The following is a 9,462-nucleotide window of genomic DNA, read 5'->3' as shown; positions in this document are numbered from 1 at the left end:
AACTCCCAGTCAGTCAAACTCCCAAGGGGAAACTTTGCATATTAGGCTTTTATATATATAGATAATTTAAATTAATTAATTATTATATTGAAATCCATGATTATGCTCTTCAAAGGTCTTTGTCATACAGGTTGGAGCAAAAGATTTACAGTTGTTCACCTGGAAAATAATATAATTATAAATAAAAATTCAAGAATAAACTCACATACTCACAACTGTAAACCTACTTTTGCCACATTGTGTATAATATATAAGGAAGGTCTTCATTATACACATAAAATATATAACATATTATGTAATATATATGAGTTCTATATATATTGGTTCTGTTTCTTTATAGAAGCCTGATACAACAACAATATTCTTACTTATGGCTTCCTAAGAAAGAAAATCATGTGCAGTCTTATTCCCTTTTGAGTCAAATATTTAAGTTGAGGCTCACTTAGTGTTCAGAAAATGGTTAATCATATAAGGTACCAGCAATAATTTGCTCTAATTGTAAACATAGTACTTAAGAGAAAATAAGAATTCCAGGACTGGTAAAGTTGTACAACCCACACTAACTAAATGAATGCAGACATCACCAGTGAAATTTCAGGCATTGGTGAGAAAAATATTTCTGAGTGTTGGGTCACTACACTCCATAAAATATCATTAGTGTAGTGTTTGTGGCCTGAATGCATGCCTTGAAAATACTATGTGACCACAATAGGTGGAAAGAACTCCCTTTTTGGTGTACTTGAGGGATGGGTAATTTAGTCAGGTAAGCAGCCATCTTGATAAAATTCAGTTTCATAGATTTACTAAATGTAGGGCTGACTTCACACTGCCTGACAACCAGATTCAAATCCATACTTATTATCATGCTCAATTTAGGAATCATCTTTGCAATCATTTGGACTTTTATTTATCTCCCCCACATATTAAAGTTATATTTTGCAAGGTATATATATTTTTAACTCCTAAATAAAGATAATAAATTGGTCTGCTTCTCCAATGAGATTTGACAAGGGAATATAAAAGGTAATAAGAAGCCAAATGAGGATAAGTGATGGGGACAGAGATCATCCAAAATTGGTCCTCACCCGTTTAGTTGTTCTCTAGGGAGAAGATGGTAATTTCATACTTCCTCTGAGAAGGAAGAGTATTTTTCTTGGGCTTGCTTTTTGTCATGATCACAAGGTTAATGCTTGCATTTCCTGCAAGGGTGTTTCATGCAGTTTAATGCAAACTTTCTTTAGTGGCAATAATCCTCCTCTCAATACTATTCAACAGTTACTCTTCTTGCTAATCATTGATTTGAACGACTTGTATTCAGTCAAGCGGACGATGGCCACAGACAGTTTTGCTTTTATACTTCCCCTTTCATCTAGGTGACTGTGAGAACTTGTAATTATGTCAATGGTTGACTCTCCCACATAACTAGTAACTCTTCAAAGGATTGCATTTTATTCATTCTGCTTTCCCAGAGAAACCTACTTTAATCATGTATAAGAAGTACAGTATTATTAAGCACCCAGCAGCGTGCTAGCATCTAGTAGGCACACAATATTTGGCAGCTCCACACCTTTCTTTCTCAAAGTACACTTAATTCCAAATGTTGAATAATTCTCTTCTTCAGGATCAATCTCACCCAATTCAAGAGTTAATTGGAAACAGCTCTGCTGGTGCATTAACAGCTGAGGTTCAGGGGCATGAAATGAGCGTTGCTGTCCTAATCCCAGCATCTAGTGTCTCTTGGATGAGCTGTTGTGATCCCACTGAGCTTTCTCCCCAACCCTCAACCTGTGTGTCCATCCATCCTAATTTACTGGATTTCTGCCCAGGTACAATTCTTCACTTTAGTAATCACCCTGCTCACTGTCTCAGTCCTTTTGATGGGGGACCAGACACCTCAAGCCTGGATTTTATCTCTGGTCACCCATACACAGATGGAGCCAGTTTCAACCTAGATTGACACCTTTGGAACAAATCACTGACTCTTGTTCATTATGGTTATTTCTGGACCCTTTCAACCAGACTGCAACTCTTCCTTTTTGAAATGGCCTTGATTAGATCTGTTTGCCATAACCCCTTGGACATGGTGATTTGGGCTGATTTCTACCTCCTGCACAGGCTGGAGGCTTGCTTGGCACTGCTTTTGTCTGCAGATTGCTCTTGAGGCATAACCATTTGACATTGAAAATCACCCTAGCTTCCTTTGCCTAGTTATTTTCAGAGTATATATTTTAAAAAGTATATTTTTATTGATTTCAGAGAGGAAGGGAGAAGCAGAGAGATATAGAAACATCAATAATGAGAGAGGATCATTGATCTGCTGCCTCCTGCACACCCCCTACTGGGAATCAAGCCCACAACCCAGGCATGTACCCTGACCGGGAATTGAACCGTGATCTCCTGGTTCATAGGTTGATGCTCAACCACTGAATCAGAAATCCACATTTTAACAAGATAACTCATCTGCACTTTCCAATGTGAAAGCGCGGCTCTAAACACTTTTCAGCTGAACAGAGCCACACACAATGGAGATAGTACCAAGAAGCTTTGGTGAGGTTAGAAACGAGTGCTTTGAAAGGCAGGTTCAATTTTATAAATGAAGGCATTTGTTCCAAAGTTGAAGTGACTTTACATCATGGAACTCAAGGTATTAGTAGGCTTGAGTTTGCTCAAAACCTAACATATGCAAGTTTGATTATGAAATTTGCCTCCTAAATTGCTAATTCCTTCTGAGGTTTCTCCTGGCACTCCCTTTCTGTCTCGGCCTTGTGTAAGACCACCATGATGGTGGTCTCTGTGAACATTGCCACACAGGAAACAACAGGAGACTCTTAATTACTGAATTCCTGCACACTATTTATTCTTTATATTTGGAGCTATTAGAGAGCCTCTGGGCATATACATACAATAAAAAAGATAAACAAGATTCCCAGCCAAGTTGCAGCTGTTATCAGTTTCTTGGAATACGAACTTAGATAAGTGCTTCCTTTTACATTAAAGTAAGTTCTGTGCCAATGACGCTTGGTTGGCTGATAATCTGTGGTACTTGAGTATTCTCAGGAGGTACTTCAGGTGTGGTGCTGGGCCCCAGTGATCCCAAGGAGTTATCCTTCTCCAGCTCTGAGGTAGTAAGTTTTCTAGAACCTGAAATTAGGAATCTAAGAGTCAAGTCAGTTGGATTTAGCTTCCACCAGAAATGTGGTTCTTGTTGTATTGTAGAGCAGAAGCAATTCTTAACATTGGTCTGGATTGCCTCTAAACCAGCAGAGATATGGGAATTTTTTTCCTTTTCAACTATCACCAGAACAGGCGAAGCACCTGGCCCTTTTAGGAGATCATTCTAATGTTTAAAGTGTTAGAAAATGTTTTTCTCTAAAGTCTAAAAGCTTTTTGTTGTCACAAATATTTTCGTATTCTATCTATGGACAGACATCTACAAACAGAAGAAAAATCTAATTTTGCCCAATGTAATAGGCTTCTATATGATAGAATGTTATCAATAATTCTCACTTCCCTAGCTGAAATTCCAATTCTGCTTTCTATGTCTCTCTCTCTTTTTTTTCTTTAAGTTTTGTTCCTATTCTTTTCAGCTTCTTAAAGCTCTTTGCTACTATCACTCTTCAGATTTCGGGCCTGGACAATGAGCTTCAGCAACATTCTGGTCAATGCCGAGGACATAGTCCCTTTAAGTGGCATTCTTTTTATACTTCCTGATGTGATGCTCATTTGTGACATCACTTTACTCTTTCTGATTAACCAACTACAGTGATTTCTTCAGTGCCATTTTCTTTTCAGCCATGGTGGTTGTCCCTATGCCCCTCATCATCCTTGTTGAAGATACTTTCTCCAGCTTACCAACAAATGTCATTTTGAGGTCTACTTCTAACCCCTGGATGTTCCTTTTATCACTTAACTGAAATTTGGTTCTCCAGTGCCAAAACACAAAGGAAGCTCAAGAAAGCTGTAGTACAATGATGAGCAACAGACTGAAGTCAGGAGTGCTGGACTTGAGACTCTGACCCCTACCTCCTCCACCAGCTCTGCCCCTGACTATATAACCTTGAACAGATGGATTCCTCAGAAAACAGGGATTCAATCGCTTGACCCCAAAGGTCCCTTCTCATTCTAGGCTTCCTCACCTCTGAGAACCTGTCCTTACTGTACTCAGTCTTTTCCGTGATTCTTTCCATCCCACACCTCTCCTTAATTGTCCTGTTTATATCATTATTATTTCCATATTCTTCCATATTCAATTTCCAATGAGAAAGCTAATGAACAGGGAAGCTAAGCAAATACAAAATGGAAAAGTCAGAATTAGAACTGTTGCTAAAGCCCTACATATAAAAATAAAGCACCAGTGACAGGGAAAATCAATTTGTTGATATAAGTAGGATATGATATACGTAGATAATTTGCTTAAAAACTATTCAGGAGAGAATCTGAGAGAAATACTCTACTTAAAAAGAATAAACTACTAAGAAATATATATAAAATCCAAAATGTTATAAACATTAATACCTTCACCATGTATCCACCTCACAACTTTAACCAAGTATTACCATAAATTTTAATCCTCTGGCTGTCCTCTCATCTATTGCAATTCCCTTCCCACCTTTAGGAGATAAACACTCTTCAGAATAGTCATTTAATCTTTAATATAAATTTATGTCATAGTGTTAACCCTGCAAGGGATACTATAATTCAAGCCTAATCTCTAATAATAAAGTAGATTGCATAAGTCTTTAGCAGAATTTTTGACCAATGGAAAAGATGTAGGGAGCAAAGTATCCTTCCCAGTGGTAATAGCTGGCCCTGAGAATCACAATATACTTATATTTTGTCTTACGTATATCATCAAATCGATTTTCCCTGTCCCTGGTACTTTATTTGCATATGCAGGGCTTTAGCAACAGTTATGATTCTGACTTTACCATTTTGTATTTGCTTAGCTTCCCTGTTCATTAGCTTTCTCATTAGAAATTGAATATGGAAGAATATGGGGAATAATAATGATTTATACAGCAGAGAGACAAAGAAGAACGACTTTAGGTTCCATTAGTTTAATAAGGAATTTGTTTAATTTAAAACAAACATCAGTAATTATGTCATTCCTACCTGACAGTTACCTATAACACATTTGGAATTATTAGACTGGTGTTCTGCCCACACTGTTTTCAATATCACCTCTTGCCTTGTCCTTGTTTACCACTTGTCAGCCATACTGGCCAACTTCTAGGTTCTCAAATGCTGCAGATCCACCTCCTTCCAAGGCCTTGTGCACATGCTGTTCCTTCTGCTGGGAATACTCCCATCCTGCCCTTCACAGCACATTTCTTCTCCTTCATCTCCTCAGATATCCACCTTATCTAGAGTGGCTCTTCACCCCCATTATTCTCATCTTAGCATTCTTTGTTTTCTTCAAAGCAGGCACCACAATTGCAGAATTATGGTCTCTTCCATTAAAATATAAGCACTAGGTGGGCAGACACTTTTTCAGGGTTATTTATCAATTACTTACCATAGGCCTTAGCAACAGGAGGGACTTAATTGTATCTTTTAAAAGAAAATAAAAAAGGAAAAAAGAAAGAAAAAGGGAAACAGGGAGAGAGAAAGAAAGCAAGAAAGCAAGAAAGCAAGAAAGCAAGAAAGCAAGAAAGCAAGAAAGCAAGAAAGAAAGAAAGAAAGAAAGAAAGAAAGAAAGAAAGAAAGAGGAAGGAAGAGAGGAAGGAAGGGAGACATGGAGAAAGGAAGGGAGGGAATGAAAGAGCATGCACTTTATGTATTCATTTTTTTGCCATATTTTATTTTTACTAACTCATTGACTGTGGTTGCAAGTCTGTGCCACATGATTTCTATTGCTTGGTAAATTGGGCATTTCTTCATTAAATTATTGGTTTGAAAGAGAATCTTGGCATTTTCAAGTCTTTTTAAAAGACTTGAAGCACTAGTACTAGCAGTCAACCATCTTTGGAGGCTATTGTAGTTGTTGTTTTTTTAATTGTAGGTTAATTTTTTTTTTTTTTACTTTGAGATAATTATAGGTTCACATGCACTTGTAAGAAATAATTCACAGGAATCCTTTATATCCCTCACCCGTTTCCTGCAGTGGTAACATCTTGCATTACCATAGTATATCATAACCAGGAAAACTATTGTTTTTTTTAACAGTGACAGATTTTTTCCCCAATTCATATTCTTTATTTATTCTCCATCTCTTCCACAAAGAGGATGAGTATATATCATTATTTTAAAATTAATTACAAATGAGGTTAAAAGCACTAAGAAAATATGTTAATCAAGGCTATTTCAAAGTTTATAACCTGGTTCTCTACAAGTCAACAAATTCTAATTATTTATAAGAGGAAAAAACAAACCCTTCAGAGGGAGACAAAGACTTTTTTTAGTAGATAAAACAATAAAAAATTTTTATAAGGGGCAACTAAGTATGCTTTAAAGAAATACAGTTTTTATCACTTCCTTAAATTGCAGCAAATGTGAAAACAGGTAGAGAACCACAAAACTAACTCATTAACTAACTACCTACCTCCCACTTGACATTATTAGAGACTTTTTGGGGTCACTCACATATAGTTGAAACACTCAATGCTAAATTCTCAAACTTCACTGAACTGCACTGAATTATTAATCTCCTCTGGGTCAATCACAGGGAACAGGCAGCATGGTAATAATTAGAGCTATTCCCAAATATTCTGGTTTTCCTCTTGTGGAGGCCTGGTTAAGAATGCAATTTCCTGACCCTTTGAAGTTAAGCTTGGCCAGTGACTTGCTCCAGCCAGTAAGCTGTGAGTGGAAGTGACCTATGTCACTTCCATGTGGAAACATTTAATTGGTGGTGCTCATGGCAAACTTCCTTTTTCCTGCTGCAGTGATCATGGAAGCATGAGGCCTCTGTCATCCTGGGTCCCTCAGAGACTAAATTAAGCAGAGACCCCTGCTGACCCATGTTGGACATGTTGCCTGAATGAGAAATAACACTGGATGGAGTTATTGAGATTTGAGGGTCACTTCATTATCATATGCTAATTCATAACATAGCCCATCTTGATTGTTATAAAAAAAACACATGAAATATATTTATTTGATTATTCTATCAAGTTCTACTTCTTGAGCTTAGATATACCATTTCCTCTCATTGATGAATATGTAAAAAGCTGGTTACACTATCTATTGGTTACACTACCAATCTATATATATAAAAGCCTAAGCAACCATTATGTCCAGTTAACTGAATGACCAGTTGACCGGTCGCTATGACATGCACTGACCACCAGGGGGCAGATGCTCAATGCAGGAGCTGCCCCCTGGTGATCAGTGCACTCCCACAGCTAACCTCCCACAGCCGGCCAACCTCCCGTGGTCCCTCCCCCCAGCCAGCCCCAATCGGCCCCGATCACTGGCCAGGCTGAGGGACCCCACCTGTGCACGAATTCATGCACCAGGCCTCTAATTTAGTCATAAGTTTGATTTGCTTCCTGTTTGCTCTAAAAATGATCTGCCCATGAGACTCTACATGAAAATAACTCTTTGAACACACGGCACCTTGGGGAATAGCTATCACCAAACCTAAGGATTTGGAGAAGGAAGGAAGTTGGCTGTGTTTGCCTTTGATGCACCTGACCAGTCACTGATGTGGACTGCTTCCTGCACGTCCTCCTCACAGACTCTGCTCACTCTTTGGCGATGAAAGGAAAGGGGAAGAGATACTCAGACAGAGCCTTTTTAATTATCCGTTAATTGGATGAGATGGCAATTAAAGTGCCTAAAGGCCATATGCATATTCATAGATTGTCTTCAAAGGGCACAATTACCAAAGCCGATGAAAAAGATTATGAGTTAATATTGGATTGTGATTTGGGGCGGAGGAGGGTGAGGCGTGTTCAGATGTCTTCCTCCACATAGCTGTTAAGATTCGCTTGTCTATCTGGTTTTGTGTGATAATGTGTGGTGGTACAGTTTGCCTGGGAGCCTAGCATGTTTGTCAAAGGGGCAAGTTCCGCAGCGGGCGGTCCTGGGCCATTTTCCTGATTGCCCTTAGTGTGCAAGGCTCTTTAGACGCAGGATGAATTCTTACCCGATATGAAAGTGTAGATCATATTTTCCACCATATTCCTGTCTAACATTATCCCATTAGAAGTAAGTATTTCTGCTTGTGGTAAAGATGAAACATAATATTCCCGTTGCGAATTTCCGCAAGAACTGGAAAACAATATTTTTGAAAGCAGTAGCAAAATTTTCTTTTAGAGCTGCCAAAAAGTATGGAAAAGAGATTTTGGGATACCGTGTTGAAGTCCTCTGCCTTGAAGAGTATCTTCACATGTAAGATTTAATGTTCAAGTGACAAGGCAGCAAGCTTATGTTCAAATTCCACAGGGCCCAGGCCTGGATGGGAATTACAGACACTCTCCTCTGTTTGCCCTCACCCTGCTCAGCTGCGGGGGTGGTCGGTGTGGAAGGGGAAAAAGCCACATATGTTCCCAGAGCACCGGCTAAGTGCCTGAGTTTTTGTCACCATTTTCCTGCCACTTCAGATAATGCGAGGCAGCTGGTGAAGTACAAATGCTCAGGGACCACAGTTTGGAAATTTCTAAAGAGAAAAGTATTTTCAGTTACTTTGTTAGTTGGGTCCATCTGAAAGAGTCATTGACTTAAAAAAATTTTTTTTAATCAATAGACTTTATTAGACTCTATCACGGCCCTAAAAATCCCCTAGAAGACACCATGGCTTTTGTAGCTATTTTAAAACTGTGTTCCCAGCCGCACTCCCCTCGGGACACAGTCTAGCTCTGTAAGGCTGTAGTTGTGTACTGAGAGGTGCTCTGAAAGGAGACACGTGTGGTGGGCAGGTAAGTGAACTGGCCCGGCTTTGCCATTGCCAAGTCATTTAGCCTCTCTCAACTGTGAAGGCGGAGGGGCGGGGGGGGGGGGGGGGGGGTTAAGAATAGGACTTCACAGGAGCATTAATTGAGATTAGGCATGAAAAGAACTCTGAACAGCGCTCAGCTCTGCTGCTCTGGCTGTGGCCCTGCCCGGCCGGCCGCCCCGTCTGTGGGCTCCCGGGCTGCCGTGCATCCTCCGCATCACCAGCCTCTGGGCCTTCAAGCGCTTCGGGAGCTTTTCCTTTTCCTTCCGGGTCACACAGAGTTTTGTTTTTTGTGGTGAAGATGAAATAGAATATTCCCAAAGGGCGTGGCCTGTGGGGCCGGGGCCTCCTTGTTTCCGGTCGCCATGTGGGGGGGGGGGGGGAGGGGACTGAGGGCGGCGGCTTCTTTCCAGCGAGGACCCTTTCCTTCTCAGAGCCGGCATTTCCACTCCTGCCAGCTGTTAGGGTCCCCGAAGGAGGAACGCAGGAGGCCAAAGTGGTGAGGGATTATAAATGTAACAGTGGTCGGCAAACTCATTGGTCAACAGAGCCAAATATCAACAGTACAACGATTGAAATGTCTT

The sequence above is a fragment of the Cnephaeus nilssonii genome, assembly GCF_951640355.1.
Source record: "Cnephaeus nilssonii genome assembly, chromosome: 6".
In the NCBI taxonomy this organism is placed as follows: Eukaryota; Metazoa; Chordata; class Mammalia; order Chiroptera; family Vespertilionidae; genus Cnephaeus; species Cnephaeus nilssonii.
Note: the sequence above shows the minus strand (reverse complement) of the source record.